Raw genomic sequence first — 20,253 nt, 5'->3', positions numbered from 1 at the left:
AAACCCTGGCAGCAAAACAGACTAAGCTCCAATCCATCAGGCTCCTAGATGGTCAAACAGTGTCTGGGCCAAGAGAGAGAAGGAAGCAGCAGTCTTCCAGCCTAGGACTTTGAGTTAGCAGAAACCAGATGCTGAAAACGGGATGCTGATATTTACTTGCAGTACAGATTGCTTCAGAAAGCCTGGCCTGGTGAGAGGAAGCACATAAATCTGCTCCTTCTGCATGACATTAATCAACGCAAGTTCAGGATAGCTTTACAGGTCTAGTTCACTGGGTCAGGCTAGCATTAGACGGTGGAGGCAAGTTTACTTGCGTTCTGAGAAGCACAATGAAATAAACAAACAAAGGCTCCCAAGGAAGATATTTACACCTGCCTTTCCCCTGTTGTGCTGATGGCTGCAAAATATTTTGTACACATTCATTCCTTCTTCTGTCATGAATGCCTACTAAGTGTCTATATTATCTTACATGGTGATCAAGGTCCTGGAGATACAGCAATCGACAAGGTAGACATGAATTCTGTGTAATGTGCCTGACACGTTCATGGGAAGAAACAAGCAGGAAACATGCTTGCAAATTAAAAAAAAAAAAAAAGATGTGTGTATAGTAAGTGCTATCCAGAATGTTATGTAAGTTATTTGGAAAGGATGTAGCTGGGAAGGTGCAATCTTACTTAGGGTAGTCAGGAAGGAATTGCCAGAGCTGTGACGACATCCTTTCAACTGAAATCTGAATAATGCAATGGAGGAAGACATGCAAAGTCTGGGAGGGGTGTTATCATCAAGAGAGAATATAAAGTAAAAGGAACCCTGAGTCTAGAACAAGTTTAATCCAATCATGGACAGATAGAAGGCAACTGGTGACCCAAGTGGGAGGTATCTGGACTGGATCAATCCTGTCCAAGAGGGCCAGCTGGCCTCCACGCAGGCATAAGACACAATTTAGATGAAAAATGGAAGTTTGGTTCAGTTTCAATTGATTACTGACAATAAGACTCCTCACATATATGATATTGACCCAATAAATTATGAGCTTGGCCAGAGATGTACCTGAGAGATTGGCAAGGGAAAGCCAACCAATTGTGTGTGAAGCTGTGTTTCTACATTTTCCTCCTAAGTGTGTCAGGTTATAGTACCCCATATCACTTGGGCTGCTTAGTGTCTAGAATGACACACTCACGTTTTCCAGGTTAGAATAGAAAAGAAAAAAATGTGTAAGAACAAAATGTTATAAGTGATCCTTCAAGGAAACTTCCACAGTCACTGGAGACCAGTAACATTTTGATTTAAGAATAAGAGTGTAATTTTAGATTGTGCAAATCAAGAGTCCCTGATAAGCCTCCCCTGTCACAATGAGTAGTTTCTGTTTTGGGGAGTTCAACGAATCTAAGGCTGCTCGGCGGGTATCTGCCTGGGTAATGTGGGTCCCCACTGGGAAACCCCACTGCTCTGGGTATTACAGGCCCCCAGGCACTGCCCACTTTCTACGACGCAAGTGTCCACTCACTGTTCACACCTGGGAGACATATCCTTGCTCCTTGGCCCAGGAAATGCTGAGGCCACCTTCCTGGGCTCACCACTGGAATCCTCAGTGATCACTTGCCAGTTGGGCCTACACCTTGCTCTCATGGTCCATCCTCCAGACACCTAGAGACCACCTTCAGGAATTCACATTTCTCAAGAGAGTTCCCATTCCTATTTTTAAAGAAGGCTTCACATCAGCTAATGTAAATATTTTTTTGCCTCTTCTTTCTCTAGATGTGACATGGCAGTTGAAAGTGAAGGCTCACTTCTCTGGATTTAGCACTGGAGGGGGGCCTCTTTTGTATGTGTTTTTGTTCTTTGTTTATTGATTTTTGGGGGGGTTTTTTTTGGTGCAAAAATGTGGTTTTATTAAAGCACAGGAGCAGGACCCGTGGGCAGGAAGAGCTGCTGCTGGGGGCACCCTTTTGAAGACACATTCTTTTTCCCCATATCTTACTAAGAATCTACATCATTTTTTTATCTTCCTTAAAAACAAACTGAAGAGGTTATGTGTCCACTCTGTAGCCACATGACTTTGGATGAGACTCTCCAAGTGGAAAGTGATGTGAATACTTGGTCCTGGTGACTATAACACACAGAGGTATGGAGTCTCCCAGTGGGGAGCCACCTTACCAGACTAAACACTTGCCAAGCAGCCCCTCATGCAAACGAATTACTCAGATTCTGCAAAGCTACATTTCCTTACCTGTAGAATGGACATAATAATAGCTAAATAATCAACATACACAAAGATAAATAAGATAATGAAAATAAGACGCATACTGCCTACCTTATAGTAAATTCTTCACAAATCAGTAGAATTTTTATTTATTTATTTATCTGGAAAGAGAGAAAGACAGAGAGAGCATGCACAAGCAGGGGGAGCAGCAGGCAGAGGAAGAAGCAGGCTCCCCGTGGAGCAGGGAGCCTCCCGAGGGACTCTATCCCAGGACCCTAAGATCATGACCTGAGCCAAAGGCAGACACTCAACCCACTTAGCCACCCACGTGCCCCATCAGCAGATTTTTTAAAGTGAATAACAACAGAATTATTTTCTTATTTTTTATCCCTAAATATTTTACCATCAAAATAATACATATTTCTTTCCAAATGAAATCAAACAGTAAGATATAAAGTGAAAGCAGAAGTTACACCCTCACTTTCCCGACCTCCCAAATGGTAAGTTACACAATTGACAAATTTTGGAGTATTTCCATTATTTTAGGCAAATGCAAACATACTAATTTTATGTCCCTCCAAAGAAATCCTGTTATATACAGGAATCAACAACCTGTCACAATATTTTGGATATCTTTCCTTCCTTATTCAAAAATAGTGTCTTCTACTTAAAGCAGCATGGTAACCCAATTTATAGACTACACTCTAAATGAAGTTCCTAGATGTAAACTTATCTAGAGAAAATAAACCTCTCTAGAATTAGACTACTTATAGGGCACAATAATTGTTTAAATTAGAACCACAATATGTACAGGAGATTTGCTATATGCTCCACCTCCCACTTCCTGTACAGCAGGTGCACCCACAGCTGCCACTTCCTTGGGCAATTAGGGTGAGAAAAACAACTGTGGTTTTCCTCTTATGAAGCCTGCATTTTATCTGATTTATGTCTCAAAATCAAAAAGAGCAGCAACAAGAAAGAAGGCAGTCGCCCAGCAAGACCTTCTCACCAAAGCTGTCATCCTGGGATCCAGGAGTCAGGACAACATGATGGGGAGCAGCTGGGGTAAAAAATATAATTAAGAAACAAATGCTCTCCTCATAGGCCTACCTAGGACATTTTCCCTCAGAGTCTATCTTGAGGTACCTCCTAGTATATTCAGATTCCTTGTCATTTGCAGCAGTGTTTCTTGAACTTCCCCTCTCCCACCAAAAACACATCCAAGATGAAGGCTTGTTTGGTGTCATCTTGGGAACTCAGTGGAAGTCCAGGGAAGAGGCATCTCTGTTGTCCGTGTTCTCAGGGTGGGTCAGAGGGCAGGTGGGAGGGTGTCCAGTGACCTTGGTAGTCCAGACATGGTGAAATCAGACACCTGGCCTATGTAGGATGATGGGTTCAGCGTTAGAAATTTGCCATGGTCATTCCTTTGTTCAAATTTGTCACCTCTTGACTTTCAAAAGTTAGTTTATCCCTTCTGCCACATTTTCCTCATTAAGGAAAACAGGGTTTAATTATAGTTCCTACCATGGGTGCCTGAGTGGCTCAGTGGATTAAGCATCTGCCTTTGGCTCAGGTCATGATCCTGGGGTCCTGGGATCAAGTTCCACATGGGGCTCCCTGCACAGTGGGGAGTCTGCTTCTCCCCTGCGCTTGCTCTCTCTCTCTTCCTCTCTCTCTCCCAAAACTAAATACATAAAATCTTTTAAAAAATTATTATTATAGTTCCCACCATATCAATCAATGTGTTGATTGGGTGCACTCCCTTAGGCATACATCCAGCACCACTGAAATCAATAAATGTTAACTGGGATTTTATACCAGTTGCTCTTTTCCAGCTATTTTGGAAGGGCAAGGTTTTCAACAGTGCTAGCTCTGTGGTGCTTGAACGCTCCAGGCTTTCTTTCCCAAGACCTATTTCCCAAGCCCCTTTCCCTCCTTTGTTTTCTGGGATATTTCCATCTTTCCCTGTCACCAAGACATCACCCTCACTGGTCTTGAGGCTGTAGCTTTCCCGGTAAGTAAGCATTGGCCTTGCTTGGAGAATTGGAAAGCATTGTTCACGTCCACCTGTTTAGCTACAGGATGATAGTCCTGTTACTTCAGATTCTATTCTGATTTCTCCAGTCACAATGAGCTTGTGAAACGTACATTCTACCACCTGAGGAATCGAACACATTGCTGTATGTTGGAGGAGCCAGTGTGCCTTTATTTAAATACACTCGCTTGGAGCCAAAAAAGTACTGTATGTAAGAAAAGAGACAATCGTTGAAGATAAAAGTTTGCCAGAAATTACACTGTTTCCTTTTTCTCTACCTGTTCTGTTCTTCTTTCCAAAGCAATAACTCATCAAAAGGGGTAGGGGAAAGGCATAACTAGCTCCTGTATTGACTGAGAAATGAAAGTACTCTACAATCCTCTTGCCAGTAACCACTGACAGAGTGTGGAGTACAGTTCTCTAATGCCTTCCTACATATTCTAAAGTCCAAAACTTCTTCAATGCTGAATTCCACACCCCCCCCACACACACAATTGGTCCCAAATGTATTTTGCATCAAAGCAGACCTGAAGTGAAGTGAAGGTACATTATGCTCTTTATTTCTCCCAATTAACAAAAATCGTGATACTTTCCACAGTGGAAATATCACAGTACAGAGTGGTACCCCAGGCAAAGATGCTCAGGCTTATATCAGGATGGGCACACACTTGCCTGTCTAAAATTTTCTACATTCTGAATTTAAACCAAACATGCCCTAAGTATTTCTTAAAAGCTATCATGCTTCCTGTATTTTTCTAGTTATATATAAATATGTAATCATGATATAGATACCATTGTGACTCCCTTTTACCTCTTAACATCCTTAACATCCAACCTACCTTTATAATGGCTAGATAGTGAAACTGTTCTCTTTCTTTCACCAACAGTATATGTCATTTTAAGGGGAGCCAGAAATGTTTATTTCTAATTTCCTATTATTAGACATTTCCCAGTTTCTACTTCTTGGCTCAAGTTATTGTTATCCTAGGGGATGGTGGAATACACTGCTAGAAGTTAAATTTATATGTTGTATAAAGTTCTGTGTGTTATAAATTCAGTTTGTAGTTTTATTTTTCTTCAAAATACAGTAGCAACAAATTCAACTTGGATTATATGAGAGTGTCTACTGCCCTACACTCTTTTTTCTTTAAAGATCTTATTTATGTATTTGAGGCAGAAAGTGAGAGACAGGGCATGACTGAGGGGGAAGGGCAAAGGGAGAGGAGAAGCAGACTCCCTGATGAGCAGGGAGCCCAAAGTGGGGCTTGATCCCAGAATCCTGGGATCATGACCTGAGACAAAGGCAGGCACTTAACCGGCTGAGCCACCAGATGCCCCTGCACTACACTCTTATAACATTGGGTATCATCAACTTAAAATACTTATGATAGGTAAAATAACATATCTCAATTTTAAACTTTCATTTCTTTAAAATTGGGAGAGTTAGGGCATGATTTTATACTGTTTGTAGGAACTTTGGCTGCATTAATGATATTATCGCCCTTGAAAATTATTTCATAATTACATTTTCTTCATGTGGACTAAACTTTACAGTAATGAGATGGCCAGCCTCCAAGATGGCCAGAAATGGTCCTGGCGTTCACACGTTTATCTAGTGCCCCTCTCCCATTGTTCTGGGATTGATCTGTGTGACCCAGAAATATGCAAGTGGGGACATGTCACTTCTAAGTTAGGCTATAGAAGATGCTGCAGGTAAAATTTGGTCGCTCCATCATCATCTGTCCTCCCTCTTGGATCATTCCCTCTGGGGCAGCCAGTTGCCATATTATGAACAGCTCTAGGAGAGGCCCTTGTGGTAAAGAACTGAAACCTCTCGTTAACAAAGAGATGAGCGAGCTTGGAAAGTGATCCCCCAGCTCCAGGCAGTGCCTCAGATGACTGCACCCTCCTGAGACCCTCGGCAAGACCACCCAGCTAAGCTCTTCCCTGATCTCCACAAACTGTGTGAGATGATACATGTTCGCTGAGAATTTTTTTATCTTCTCATTTTTTAAATTGTGGTAAAACACACATAACATGAAATTTACCATCTTACCCATTTTCCAGGCACAGGTCAGTGCTGTTCAATGCACTCATATTGCCAACCATCATCCCCATCCATCTCTAGAACTCTTTTCATCTTGAAATGTCTGCTGTTGTAAGCTGCTTACATTTGAGTTAGTTTGTTACACAGGAAGAGATAACTCACCTGCATGGATCTTACATGTAATTATGTATGTATCCTATAGAACTTGTAGCTTTTGGTGTGTGAACTTTCTTCACATACATAAATGTTATTCTGGTACATATCTCTATTTGATCATTCACTCCTCATTAGGATTTTTTTTAAGATTTTATTTATTTGAGAACTGAGGGCTACAGAGGGGAGGGGGTGGGGGAATGGGATAGACTGGTGATGTGTAGTAAGGAGGGCACATATTGCATGGTGCACTGGGTGTTATACACAACTAATGAATCATCGAGCCTTACATCGAAAACCGGGGATGTACTGTATGGTGACTAACATAATATAATAAAAAATCATTATGAAAAAAAAAAAAGATTTTATTTATTTGAGAAAGTGAGAGTGAGAGAGAGAGCACAAGCAGGCAAGGGGAGGGGCAGAGGGAGAGAGAGAAGCAGGCTCCCCACTGAGCAGGGAGCCTGTCACAGTGCTCCATACCAGGATCCTGAGCGAAGGAAGATGCTTCACTGACTGAGCTACCGAGGTGCCCCCTCATTAGGATTTTAAGATGATCTATTTAGCTATATGTACAACTTGTTTATCTAACTGAAACAGAATGTTTTATAGAATGAATATAGGACATTTCACAGAAACATCACAATTGCCTCCAGCTTCTCTCTCCATCACAAACAATATTGTGATAAACATCATCTTGTATGAATCCCTAGGGACCCGGATGAGCTATTATCTGTGATGTGGGTCTTGGAGTGGTGTTTAGAGGAACGAAGGACACAACCTTCCACAAATACTTCCATAATGCTTTTCAGAATTAACAGTAATACCAGCCTTTTCAGAGGTCTATTCACTTCAAGTCCTTACCACCAAAGCCATGAGTTACCCACATTTCTAACTTTATGACACTTGCATAGTTTTAATTAGTGTGTTTCCTTTTCGAGAATCATTTTGAGCCTCTCTTCATATACATATACACTTCAGCCATTCTACCTTAATCTTCTATTGAGTGTCATCTATCACTTTTTATGTATCCTTCAATGAATGGACGTTTTTCTTGTTTCCATACCCTATCCCTCCTCCCAGCCATTGTCCACCGTGAAGCATGTCAGGATTCCATATTTCTCTAGCAACCTCCTCCTCATCCTTTCGTCTTAGTTGTAGACAGTTCTTATACTGAAGCTGATACTGAAGCACGGTTCTCACCCTGGAGCTTCTCTAATCATTTCTGAATCTCACTAACAGTGGGACCCATGAACAGGGAGATAGAACACAGGCTATGTGGCCCCTAATTAAAAGGAAACCTAGCATTACCTATGAAGTAATCTTGTCCCTAAACATGCAGTCTAAGTCTAATCACACCTCTAAATTTAACAGCATACGAGAGTTATGAATAAAAGAATAAGCAACACATAGCAATCAATCAGCCAAATCCAGAATGTGGGGAATTCTACAGGCTATATTACCCTGCTTTTTCAGAAGTGAAAGGCAAGAATAAAAAGGTGAACTGGGAATCATAAATCAAGAGTTTTAAGAGACATATTAACTATACAGTGTATAGACCTTCTTTGAATCCTCATATAAAGAACTCAAATATAAATAGGGTGTCTGGCTGGGTCAGTAGAGCATAGGACTCTTACTCTCAGGGTTGTGAGTTTGAGCCTCACATTGGGTGTAGAGTACTTAAAAATAAAATATTTTTTTTAAAGGGTACCGGGGCACCTGGGTGATGCAGTCAGTTAAGCACCCAACTCTTGGTTTCTGCTTGGGTTATGATCTCAGGGTTGTGGGATCGAACGCTGTGTCAGGCTCTGTGCTCAGCACAGACTCTGCTTGGGACTCTCTCCGACTTCCTCTGCCCCTCCCCCCAGTGCTTGCTCACTCTCATGTGTGCTTGATCTAGCTCTCTCTCTCTAAAATAAATAAATAAATCTCTTTTTTTAAAAGGTACTTTTAAGGCAACTGGAAGGGGTTGTAATGGGTACTGACTTCCAAATGGTATTAAAGAATTCTTGTTAAAATTCTAAGACTTGATGATGGCATTATAAACAAGGTCTGATCTGTTCTACATCAATGCTATAGTATTGACAGGTACAATGATAGGATATTTCTGATCTGTTTTAAAACATTCTACCTGAGGGGTGCCTGGGTTGCTCAGTCTGTTAAACATCTGCCTTCAGCTCAGGTCATGATCTCGGGCTCAGTTATAATCTCTGGGTCCTGGGTTCCACCCCTGCATGACATCAGGCTCCCTACTAAGCAGGGAGTCTGCTTTTCTGGCTCCCTCTGTCCCTCCCCCAGCTCCTGTGCACAGTCACATGCACACTCTCCGTCTCTTTCTCTCTCTCTCTCTCTCTCAAATGAATGGAATCTTTAAAAAATAAATAAATAAAACATTTTACCTGAAATCTGGGACACATAGATCAAACAAGATTGCCAAAGTTTGATAATGATTAAAGATGGGGTAATAGACACACAAGGCTTCCTTGTACTTTTTTCTCTATTTGTGCATGGAGTGTGTATGTGAATCCTTTCAAATAAAATTTTGAAATAAAAAAGGATGATGTCAAAAGGTATCTGACACATACCAACATAAATTCATTCAGACTTGAGCATTCAGACAGCATGTTTATGATGTGTAAGTGTGTGCAAAATAGATACATATGCAAAATGTATTTAAAAATCTGTTTGAGCTGCCAATGTCAAATTCAGTAAATATTTACCATAAATATTTGGGATTCCCTTGGGATTACATGGGATTACCTTGCATCAGGATTCTCCCAGAACTTTAGAGCTGAAGGAGACATTCTGTCAATATTTACACTCAAGTCTGTTGCCTCTTTAGTTCCGGTCTGCTATTCCTGTTATATACCTTTACTAAAGCGCTTTGTTCGTACTTGATGCTGATCATCCTTTTTTGCTGTTTCCTTATTTCTCATTTATTGTTTTACAAGTGTATATTTTTCTCAGTCCAAGAAAAAAACAAACACATAGCTTTGAAAGGAGGCATCGAATTCAGTATCATTCTTTCTAGTCTCTAAGCAGATACCCCGATGCACATGGAGTTGGCTGTATTCTGCACGGTCTCTTGACTATAGCTTTGCACTCTCACTAGATTGTAAGGTCTATGAAGGCTGAAGCCACTTTTTCATCTTTGTGTGTGTGGCTCCCATCACAGCATCTGTAACATGGAAGGATATGCCAACTTGCTTGTTAAATGTTGAGAATAATCAAACTTCATTGCGTAAAGAATAATACCTGAACAAGAAATTCTATTTTTATCCCTTGATGCTGTGGTAAACTGACTCAGATGAAGAATGTATTATAATATAACCTCACCACGGTGAAGAGAAGGAAAAACAACCCACTTACAGAATGAGTACATCGAAAAAGTTGCCATTCTACATTTGTTCCCATTAAGGTCATCTTTCTATGCATGGTAAAATCAATAATAATGATAGTAGGAACAACTGAGGAAATCATTTTTTGCCAAACACTGTCTAAACATTAACTTGTACTACCGAATGTATTCATGAAAGCTACCTTGTAAAACAAGAAAAAATTTGGCTTCCTTTTCAGAGATTATAAAATAAGGTCTAGAGAAATTAGAAAACTTGCTGAGGATCACTTGTTTAGAAAGACACAGAATGCCTCTTAAATCAGGCATTGTCTGGAGCCTGAGATCTTGGCTTCTGGCTGTTACACACATACACACATTCTGAAATCCTTTCCATTTAGCAACTCAGACATAGAAGTCAAAACTAGAAGCGTGAAAGACCATGCTAAGAATTGGGCAACTAGCCTTTCCCTGCTCCTCACTGACATCTCAAATCATCCCTGAGATGCTCCCAGCCAGCACTCCTCTGCTGGCCAAACAGGGTTCAAGTCTCTGCTCCAGGATTACCAGTATGATTGGGAGCAGTAATAACTTCTGTACAAACCAGGGTCCCCTAAAATGGCCCTCTTCCCCCAAGCCCAAAATACTTCTTATTTTCCTACACCAATCTATTAGCCACAGAGTCTGACTCAGGATAATTTCATCCAACATGATAGGATTTTACGCTAATATCTCTGATCTATCTTCTGTTGCAGTTTGCTCCTAAGCTTCCAGTCACCATCCAGCTTTCCCCTATCCATTTAGAACCAAACACTCAGTCTCCTTTTGTGAGCTGTACACAACATTGCAGCCCTTTCCCGACTGTGAGCAGGGGGCCTGGAATTCCACAGTCCAGGCTCCAGGGCCCTAGACACCACCAGCCCTGAGCTCTCCGCAGCCTCGGAGCCCTGGCCACTCCCCTTCTCTCCCGCCCTGGGTGGGCTCTCTTGGGACTGCCAAGACATCAACTGGGAAAGGCTTTCCAGTCACTGCGGGCTTCTGCGCTGGTGCTACTCGAGTAATCAACACTTTTAAGCCTGGAAAACCTGATGCTGGGCACAGAGCCTGCTGCCTGGATTGGACACGCACATTCATGAGGAACCAGAGATGTCCCCAGGCAACCCAGGCACCACTGAGGAGCCTGCAGCAACCCCACCCCATTCCAGCAAGATGGAGTCACTCATGTCAAGCAGTGACTTATGTCAAGCAGTGACACAAGCAGCCAAGGGCGTTGCAGCTAAGACCAGATACCCCCAAAACCAGCACCAGCTGATGACACACTCAGAATTGATGACCAGCGGAAACAGAGGAGGTCTGCAAAGACCCAATTGATCAAATCCCTTTAAAAGGGAGGATTTTTGCAGCAAACTGTCAGACTTTCTAGACACTGACCCTTTCACATCTGACCGGATAAAAAAGGCGGCTGCCTCCTAAGGTTCGGTCGGACTGATCTCTGAACAGAACAGATTCTCCACCACTTGAACATAGTAAGCTGCATGTGTTGAGAGCTGCCACCGACAGACCAAGGCTTCATCTCTACTGACCACTCACAGACTGACTTCCCCTTTGGTTCATTAACTTCCTACCCCTATTGTATCTTGTTGTGTGACTTTGTACCATGATTTGCTTTGTGTGGTGTGTAAGAAGCCAAGTTAAGCACCTAGTGAAATATCCTTGAGTTTGGAATCCTGTCAAGGGTTATTTTTTGTTATGTTAACCTGCTTCATGATTGAATGAAGCTGACATTGTGGAAAGATGCAACTCATGCATTTGTCTTCACAACATGCTGGAGACACCCCTGCAGCCTCCCTGGATGCAGTCATCTCCCTCTGGGACCCACAAGAGGAGCCCTAGGCCAATGACATAGGGGACCCTTTGGAGCAGAGTCCTGGACCCGGGAACCACCCCCGCATGTCCCAAGGCAATGGATTTGGAGGGCTGTGGTCCCAGGGACCCTGACCACCAAGGTTTCTGCTGAGATTCCCACTGAGACCCTTCTCCATTCACCATTCACCCCAAATAAATGATGTTACAGTAACCTCTCTATTTGCTCAAACTCGATGGAGAAATTTTTCCTTAAGACTGCTTTGTACATTCTCCTCTCCCTTTCTCAATTGCCACAGAAGAAAAATTCTTCCTCCTGTATGTTCCTGGTTTGTCTGTTAGAGAAGGACCAGGTTTAGGGTGACAATGGGGGTGCTGTTCCCAGGCAGGACCCTTGGTCACCTGGCTTTGCTGGTGGCAGGGTGCACACCAGAGTGACAGAGGTCAGGGTAACCGGTGGTCAAACTTGCTCACAAACACTGGGCCTCCAAGAGGTCCAGCAGCCAAACAGCCAGCAGCCCTGAGGACTCCATTTAGCCAGGGAACATTCCTACTCCGTTGTGCTGGCCCTTCTCTCCAATTTCATCCCAGGGGCCTGCCTGTCCCTTCAAGTTGCTCTGCTCCATCTACAGCATCTCTCCCTTTCCAAAGCCCCACGCAAGTTTTTGCTTTTCAGGGCCAGGGTTCTGTCTCTCTCAGCTGCAGACAAAAATCTCAAGAAGTGTCTCTTCTGTCTCACACTCTCCAGATCTGGATTTGTAGTGTGTGCATTGGAGCTCACATGCCGGAAGACTGCTGGGGTGCTGTGGAAAGGCAGACGTGGCCTGGGCGCCGGAAAATAAAAAACAAGGCACCACCCTTGACAGCATGGCCTTTACACCCTGAGGTAAAGAGTGGGTGTGCTGGCTTCAGATCCCTACTCTGACGTGGTGGTGTTCCAAGGCATTTCCCCTCTTAATAGGAAAGGGAGTGGAATTAGCTTATCCACACCACCCTGGGGTTCAAAGGGAGCAGTGAGCTAACAATGCCCAGCGCAGTCATCAGTGGTAAGGGAAAGCTTACGTACAGTAATTCTTGAAATCCTTCTCCTTCTGCTGTTTCTCTGGAGCAAGAAAATTCACTGAGATTTTGTGCCCTGTGGTATGAAAGTCTGGGCTTTCTTCCCCTGAGCTAATTCTCTGCTCCTTTTACTTCACCTCTTCAGTTCCAGGATCCCACCCTGTGCCCCACCCTTTCCCTCCTCTCCGTCAGGATTTTTCCTAGGCCACCCCTGCTGATGTGGGTGCTGTTGCTAGGCCACTGTGAACATCACGTCTGCAGTGCATTCCAAAGTACTTGCTCATCCATGTCTTGGACCACAGGGTGACAGTTTGGCCTTTTATCATTCAGGAGAAAAAAATTTTAATGTGAAAACTTCACAATTTGCCTCTTTTGGAGCAGAATGGGATTGGGATCAGGACAGGAAACTTAAGGCTGGGCGATTATTGAATCCTTTGCCTTATCACTCTCCATCCAGGAGCTGTGCGGGAGCTGCGGTGGGGCTGGCCTCTGGGACTTGCCTTTCTGCAGTAGGGGTGAAGCCCCAAAGTGGCCAGCACCAAGTAGGATGGACCCTCTACTCCCCCAACCTGTGGCAGCTGGGGAATAGCTGGAGCAGGGCTGGGCAGGATACAAAGTCCCTGGGCACTGGGGCACTGGGGCACTGGGAGTGAAGAGGGCAAAGACGGAGCCAAGCCAGGAGGAGGCCCCAACCCCTGCCTGGACCTGCTAGGATTCAAGTCCAGGAGGGGTTGGAGCCTGAGGCCAGGCCAGGGGATTGCTGGTTCTGTCCCTGCAGGCTGTGAGGATCACAGATCCCACTGTGTGCAGCCTGCACAGCCTGGCGGCCCCAGCTCTCTCCCAAGAGCATGCGCCAGCTGACCCAGCTCGCTGCAGTGGGTGATGGGACTCTAGCCAGGGGATCTGCCAGGGCCTCCCACAGCCAAGGACACTGAGGTCTCTCAAACCCAGCCTGCCTTCTGGACCTTTCTTTTCCTACTTATTTTTTAATTTTATTTTATTTAAATTCAATTAATTAACATATAGTGCATTATTAGTTTCAGAGGTAGAGGTCTGTGATTCATCAGTTGCATATAACACCCAGCGCTTATATCACATGCCCCCCTTAATGCTCATCACCCAGTTACCCCATCCCCCCACCCCCCTCCTCTCCAGCAATCTTCAATTTGTCCCTATAGTTAAAAGTCTCTTATGGTTTGTCTCCCTCTCTGATTTCATCTTATTTTATTTTTCCCTTCCTTCCACACGAAATCACCTTTGATTGCAGTAAGAGAATTTTACAGAATTCATCTTTACAATTAATTGGCGTTCAGGGAACTGAGTAACTGTTTCTGGATTCTTTTTGCAAAATATCAAACACCTAAAAATTATTCTTACCGGGGCACCTGGGTGCTCAGTCCATTAAGCGTCCGCCTTCCGGGCAGGTCACCGTCTCTGGTCCTGGGACCGAGCCCCATATAGGGTTCCCTGCTGAGCGGGGAGTCTGCTTCTCCCTCTGCCTCTCCCCTCTGTGCTCTCGCTCTCTATCGCTCTCAGATAAATAAATAAAATCTTAAAAAAATATACTCTTACCAACATAAATGCGAGTTTGCTCACAGGGGGACAGCGGCTCCTGACTGACGGAGACCAGGAAGAGGGGAAGGCGGGAAGGCGCCACAGAGCTGGTCTCCAGGCGCGGGAGAGACAGAGCCGGCAGGCGAGGGGGAGGGGAGGGAGGTGGGGAGGAAGGTGGGGAGGGGAGGGGGAGGGTCCCTAGGCGTCGCGGCCTCCACGTGGGACGCGCTCGGGACTCGGCTGAGGGGCTGCGCCCGGCAGGGCTGGAGAGGGATCTGGCAGGTGTGGGAATCATAAATGATCCCTCAATGGTCTAGAATTTTAACCGGGGGAAAACCCCAGAAAACAGGTTATCTGATTCGGGCGAAACTGGCCAGCTTGTGCGCCCTTTGCGCCCTCCGTGCACCTGAGCCCGGCGCCCAGCTAGTGCGCCGGGAGCCGCCTCACCTCACAGCCCGCCTCGCCATCTTCCGACTTCCAGAGCGCTAGAGCTTGTTGTGTTTTGTTTTAGTCACACACAGTCCCTGGGCGGCATCAGAGGCCAGAGGCGCCTCTTCCACGAAAGGAGCCCTTTTCTCCACCTGGCAGAGCCGGGCAGGAGGCACGAGCAGCGGTTCTAGCAGTTTCCTGTGGAAGAGTGAGGTGAGTTGTTTATTCCCCCGGCTCGCCCCAGCCGCTGCACCAGGTAAATTACCTCATCTAAAGGCAAAACTGTGGTGAGGTGAGCCTCTCTGCCAGCACTTTCTTTGTACAACTCCCTCATTCTCCTGTCCGTTGTGATGTAGGGAGCTAATGCTCTGGTCGGGCGCCGGCCTGGGAGTGCTCCCGCATCCACGGCTGTCTTCCTTCAACCTGTCCACACCCGCTGTCAAACACGCCTCAGTTACCGAGCTGGAGGGTGCATTTGTTGTGTATGGCAACGCAGCGATCCTTACAGGCCCCGCCTACAAGTACACAACCTCTCCAAAGTATTTAGTGAACCAAAACATTTAGTCCTGGGGCGTTTCAGAAGCAGGGCATAGAAAGAGGTTCCAGCAGAGCCCACTGAGAATGAGTGTCCGCTGCAGTAAAAGGAAAACGAGGAGAGTGGGATACGGTGGAAGCCAAGGAAATAGGCTCCCCAGGAGTCTGGTGAGGATGGAAAAGTCTGGCTGTGGAAATGAAAGTCTCATCGTAGAGGTTTAGGAGAGGCTGGGAAATGAAAAATGGAGATGGTGAACATATGCAGCTCAGGTGACTTTAAAAAAAATATATTCTATTTCTGGGGCTCCTGGGCGGCTCAGTCGTTGAGTATCTGCCTTCAGCTCAGGTCATGATCCCAAGGTCCTGGGATAGAGCCCCACATTGGGCTCCCTGCTCAGTGGGGAGACTGCTTCTCGCCCTCCCTCTGATGCTGTCCCTGCTTGTGCTTTCTCTTGCTCTCTCTCCCTCTCTCTGTCAAATAAATAAATAAAATCTTTTAAAAAGAAAGAGAATTTGAGATAATGCAAATATTCTGCTTCTCATTAAAGTCCCTCTCCATATTTAGTATCCATTGGCAACTCCTGTCCAAATAAACGTTTAATGTATTGGTTGCAAAATGATTTTCCAATGCTAGCTCTCTATACATTTTTCCATTGGAATGCTGCTTTAAGAAAGAATCTTCCATTCTTCTCTTTCTAATTGTTTATTTTAAAATTAGTATAGATGAATGAATTTCTGTCTTTACAAGTATAATCCATTCTCTCCCTATTTTGATTTTTAAATTCTTTTTTTTTAAAGATTTTATTTATTTATTAGAGAGAGAGAGAGCATGAGCTGGGGGAGAGGCAGATGAAGAGGGGGAGGCAGACTCCTCACTGAGCAGGGAGCCTGGTGCAGAGCTCAATCCCAGGACCCTGAGATCAGGACCTGAACCAAAGGCAGCTGCTTAACCACCTGAGCCACCTAGGCACTAGATCTTCAAATTCTTAAGTGCTTTTGCGGTGAAGCAGAGAAATGAGGTAGCTGAAGATAAATGAAGGATTTTCTAGATTTTTTTAAAAAATGTGTTCTATAAATATAGTTTGTGTCCCAAAGGGAATGAATCTATAGTTAAGGAGAAATTCTTGATGAAGGACAGTGGCTATATTTTCCCTTTAAGTAGGTGAAAGGAGATGTAATACAAAGAGAATTCGGCCTTAAATAGAACACCTTTAAAGAAAAACATTCTGGGGCGCCTGGGTGGTGCAGTCGTTAAGCCTCTGCTCAGGGCGTGATCCCGGTGTTCTGGGAGCGAGCCCCACATCGGGAGCCTGCTTCTCCCTCTCCCACTCCTCCTTGCTTGTGTTCCCTCTCTCGCTGGCTGTCTCTCTCTGTCTAATAAATAAATAAATAAATAAATAAATAAATCTTTTTTTAAAAAAAAAAGAAAAACATTCTTTGAAATTCACCATCGACAGCTCATCTTTATTCTTCCTCTACATTATACATAGTGTGAAAGGCAATCTCCTTATTCCACAGTGGGGTGGAAATTTAGTTTGATCACATTGCTGCACTGTCAGCCCTGTCCGCAGAGTTCATTTCAGCCATCTTTTAGCTGTGACATTTATCTGGCCAAAGAGCAGGCAAAAGGTCTACAGCCTCCCTTAGGGTGCCATACAACAGTGGTCATTCTGAGGTAATTCTGTCCTTTTCTGCCAAACAGGCAGCATCCAGTCAAGCAGCAAAATGTCTTACGTTCTTACAAGTGCTTCCTAAATGTTCTGAAAATTATTTCTAGGACTGTACAACATCATTTGCTTTCTGAGAGATACATCTTGGTTCCCTTCTGGATGGGATGTGGATGTGAATGCCACAAATTTCTCTGCTCCTAGGAATTCTGTCTATGACTTTTCTCCAATTTGTTGATTTCGTGTATATTGTCTGTAGAGGATAATGATCACAGGGCATATCAAATTACTTCTTGTTAATTCCATGGGGTTATTTCTAGAATCTATAGTGCCTGTTACACATTGATCTCATTTTGAGAGTTTCTCTCATAATAAGAAAAGTCAATTCCATGGAATTTAAACTCTCCTAGAACTTAACAAGGACAGAAACTTGAGCAGAGGGAATAGTAACTTGTTGAAGATAACATTTGCTAGGAAATTTTTTTTTATGATTTTATTTGTTTATTTGCCAGAGAGAGAGAGAGAGCACAAGCAGAGGGAATGGCAGGCAGAAGGAAAAGCAGGCAGAGAGAGAAGCAGGCTCCCCGCTGAGCAAGAGCCTGACAGTCCCAGGACCCTGGGATCATAAGAGCCAAAGGCAGACGCTCAACCAACTGAGCCACTCAGGTGCCCCAACCAATGAGTTTAAATACATAATGTATATTCCACAAAGAATAAAAATATTACTCTTGAAATCTAGGGGAAAGGTCAAGATAAAAACAAATTCCCGGCAATGCCTCCACTTCAACTTAATGTCTTTCCTTTCTTACATGCTTTCATTTGAAATAAAGGCCAATCAGAAAGATCAAACTACTTAAAGAACCACTAACGTCCTTGGTGTATATTGATTTCATTAATTCCTTAATGTCAACGTGTTACAGGCAAAGACCACCAGGAATATACTTTCAGTCAAATAAGTTGGTTTATTACTAATGACACAAGATGAATTTATGCAATGGGGAACCATGAGGTGTCTCAATATGAGGGTTTAGACATATCGTAGGATGTGTTTGGGCTTGTTTACTGACCCTGTGGAGGGTTTCAGCAAGCAACTTTTGCTCTGCATTAGATACTGTGAGGAGTCAGAGGTAATTTTATGATTCAATATATTTTTAAAAGATTTATTTATTTATTTGAGAGAAAGAGTATGCGTAAGCAGGGGGAAGGGCAGAGGGAGACAGAATCCTCAAGCAGATTCCCCACTGAGCAGCGAGGCTGATGTGGGGCACTATCCCAGGACCCTGAGATCATGACCTGAGCAGAAATCAAGAATCCAATGTTCAATCAGCTGAGCCATACAGGTGCCGAGACTCAGTATCTTGATAAATCTCTCTGGAAGAATGGAAGTCTGGACAGAGAGCTTAGCTAAAATGGGTAAAAAAAAAAAAAAAAAAAAAAAAGGCAGCAGTCCACTGATATCATCGAGGACAGGCATGTTTGCTTATTTTTGTGGTTAGGGTAAAATTCATGTTTTTGTCTCTGATCAGATATGATTACGGGGTGGTCTTGTTTCTGTCTTGATGCTTTATTGGCACTGGATGGCCTTGTATGATGGTGATGTTCTAGGAAACTGTTTATATTCAACTGAAGAACATCAGTGCCTACCTATGAGTCCCAGCTAGCTCATGGCAACACAGACATAGTACATAGCATCATCCTGCTCTTGGATGTCAGGGCTGATTTTGTCTTTAGAGAGTAGATTTGAAAATCTCCCAAGCATACATAACAATTAACCATATAAGCAAATTAAATCAACTGATGTCATGAACATAACTGAAACTTAGGTTATTTCTTATAAATGCCTCTGGTTTTCATAAATGAAGCATACCTTCCCAAGATGGTATAAGAGTTACTTTTAACCAATCAATGCCCAACCACCTGGAAACCCCCATTGTAATAACCAATCATGGTAAAGGTCAGATTCCTCACTATCATTTTATAAGCTACCCTGTAACATCAAAGCCCTGAACTTCAGACCACTTTTGCACTTGTATTCTCCTTCTTTGTGAACAGTTTGCTTCTTACTCACTGAAGTATTTATATTGATTTTTGGTATATTTTTTTTGTAAAGTTACTGGCATCAGAAGTGGAATTTGAAAAAGACCCTCGAAGAACCCCCAGTCCGGTGAGTAACTGAGAGCTGTACCCATTGAGTCCATTCTGCTCCCTGCTTTCTTGCTGATCATGGAGTTCCAGGTAATCTCTCCCAAATCCAAGCTTCACTCCCATATGTTGACCTCTCCAACTGATTGAGCAACTTCGTTGAAGCTTCTGGGTAAGTCACACTCCTATCTGTAAGGAGAGAATGCCCAGGCTTCCCTGGGTTTTGGAACAGTGGCAAATTCCTTGGCTCCCAATAGATTTGTTGTCTTAGGAAATCTAAAGGCAGAGATGAGTTCCACCTGATCCAACACTTGGAACAGGATCTTGTGCCTTTTTGGAAAACTGGTAAAAACTTGTGGATAATCTGAAGTTGCAGTGGCCACTTTAGGGAACCTTTAACTTCAATAAAAAAGTCTATTTCAGGGGTGCCCTTCAAAAGAGAGAACCCCTGACCTCTCCAAGACAAGGGAATGCACTCTCTTATTGGTATGCAGAAGTTTCTAAAAAAGAAAAACTCCAAAAATAGGTTCTCTGAAAAATTTATACCAGTAAATTAAAAAACTTTATTGAAAACCTGTACCCATCCCAGCAGGTAAGCTTAATTTTACGGCATCTACCAAAAACACAGTTTGGACTCAGCTATTCTTTTGAGCTTTGAATTATTATACCTGACACATTGGCTAAGATTTTAAAATGATTGCTGTAATATTTGCATTTGGGTGTTTATGTATATCTATGTATGGATATATATTATTGTGCACTAAAACTGCAGTAGAGGACTGATGTTAGCCTTCAGTGGGCCATTTCAAGTGAAACTCAAGGAGATATCAAAAATAGGAACAACTGGAAAACCAGTTAAGTAGAGGCAGGCAAGCAATATTTTTGAACAATCAGATATGCTAGAAACAATATATTAAAATGACCTAAGGGTCTTTCACATGTCTGTGTGGAAATCAGTAAACAAATTAAACCTTGTGATGTGCAAGTCCTTGGAGAACTGCTTGCAAGTACCAATACCCCCTTATCCTCTCTGTATGTATAATCTCCAATAGCTAACAAGCTTCAGAGCAGTTCTTCAGAACATCTAAAATACTGTCTCCTGGGCTATAATCCTCAGTAAGAAAATGAATATAGCATTTACTAAGCTACTTTGAGGTTTGCTTTCGGTTCACATTAGGTATACGTGTTATTTTTCTAAAGAGCTCTAATTAATAATCAAAAAGTGGGACGGCA

The sequence above is a fragment of the Ursus americanus genome, chromosome 15 (genome assembly GCF_024610735.1).
Source record: "Ursus americanus isolate L20-20 chromosome 15, mUrsAme1.1.p, whole genome shotgun sequence".
NCBI lineage: Eukaryota > Metazoa > Chordata > Mammalia > Carnivora > Ursidae > Ursus > Ursus americanus.
The sequence above is the reverse complement of the archived record's forward strand: the minus strand, read 5'-3'. Positions refer to the sequence as shown.